The sequence below is a fragment of the Cynocephalus volans genome, chromosome X (genome assembly GCF_027409185.1).
Source record: "Cynocephalus volans isolate mCynVol1 chromosome X, mCynVol1.pri, whole genome shotgun sequence".
NCBI lineage: Eukaryota > Metazoa > Chordata > Mammalia > Dermoptera > Cynocephalidae > Cynocephalus > Cynocephalus volans.
In genome coordinates, this window is record NC_084478.1 from 36705708 (window position 1) to 36707328 (window position 1621).

The following is a 1621-nucleotide window of genomic DNA, read 5'->3' on the forward strand; positions in this document are numbered from 1 at the left end:
ACAGCAACAAATGTGAGAGATACATATCTAATCTGAAGCAAAGTAAAACTTCATTTAATAGGTCAACCTTGAAAAATAACAAAGAAGAAAAGATGAGCCTACAAGTTGTTCACGTAAAACAGGAAAACAGAGAAGGTATACAACTTGTTTCCTCCAGCCCCTACTACTCTCCACTGCTTATAAGATTCACTGCTCTCTTCAAACACAAAGTGAAAAATCTACCTCAACCTCACTAGATATGGGAGGAGCTGCGGGGCATGGCCCTCAAACCCCCCCTGGCCCTGGCAACGGTGCCGACCCTGCCTGCGTCTATCAGTACGGCTCTCTCTACCTCATCTCTCAAAGCATCTTCATACAGGTTTGGGAAGGAACTAGGCACAGTATCATTGATCTTGGCCAAAATTTCCAGGACTTCCATCTTGCTGGTTTCAGCATGGGCTTTTGGTCCCCACAGGAATTCACAGCTTGGAGGATCGCTGTTGGGCACCTGCCGATATTCCAGGTAATTTTCCTGCACCAGATCTTTTGAGATGAGCTTCTGGGGCTCCCCATACATTAAGTGCCTCCTCCAAGCATACATCCCAACGTATTCAGGAATGCCCAGATCTCCTCCTCACTGGCACGGTTAGCATTCATGAAGATCACACACGGGAGCATCAACAGGAGACCGGTCCTGGGAAACCTCTCATCACCACTCAGATTTCCCTCGCTGGAGAGGCCCAGCTTGCTGACGAGGTCAAAGGACTGACCGCTGGCACCGACTTCCTTCAATTCAAGGCCAAGGACCAGCTCCAAGTGCTCAGAGGTTCTTCTGAGGATCTCGGGTAAGTGCTCCTTGTACTTTTTGTTGACAACCTTCAGCATGTCTGCCTTGGTAATGGGCTCTTTATTGCTGTACTTCTCGAGCAGGAATTGCACCAACATACTCGCCTTCTTGGTCAGAAGATCTCTGCGTGACCTCTGAGTGGAGGGTGCTGCCTGGGAGGTGCTTGTACTTTTCTCATCTGGACTCTCAGCATCCTCATCAGCTCTTGTGCTTGAAACACCTGCATCAGGAGAGCTAGTGGATGGAGCTCTCTGAGACTCCTGGGGAATGGAGGCATCAGGGGAGCTGCAGAAAGTACCCCTCCAAGCAGGAGAGGAGAGGAAGGAGGAAGAAGAGGAGGGGGACTCTTCTTCCTGTGCTGCAGCGGCCTCAGCAGCCCTGAGACACTGGGTCTCCCTACGGGTCTGTTGGCGTTTCTCACGGGCACGGAGCTTACTCTGCTGACCCCGAGGCATGATGACAGTGCTCAGGGACAGCAGGCAGAAGTGTGGGTAAGACGGCTGGCAAGGCAGGCACCTGGATGGGGGAAAATGACATCGTGTGAGCACCTGCAGCAGGGAAAGATCACCTTGGCTTTAACCAAGCCCCCCCTGTAGGTTTCCGGGAGGGCACTGCTCTAGGAATGCACAGGCTCCTGTTCTCCTGGTCAGCCTGTCCCCTGAGAACCCTGTAAAGGAATTTAGAGTGAGTCTGAGGCCACTACATGACAGCAAAGTTTGGGGCTTACTGAGGTGACAGTAGGGCCTGGCGGTGGGCCCTCTCTCTTTAGGGTTTTGGGTCTTCTCTGTTGAAATT

The 1621-nt window shown here is 51.7% G+C and overlaps 1 pseudogene; it reads right to left on the bottom strand.

Moving 5' to 3' along the window:
- Window positions 1–232: 232 nt before the first annotated feature.
- Window positions 233–1281, bottom strand: LOC134367877 (melanoma-associated antigen B4-like; annotated as a pseudogene).
- Between the last annotated feature and the right edge of the window lie 340 nt (window positions 1282–1621).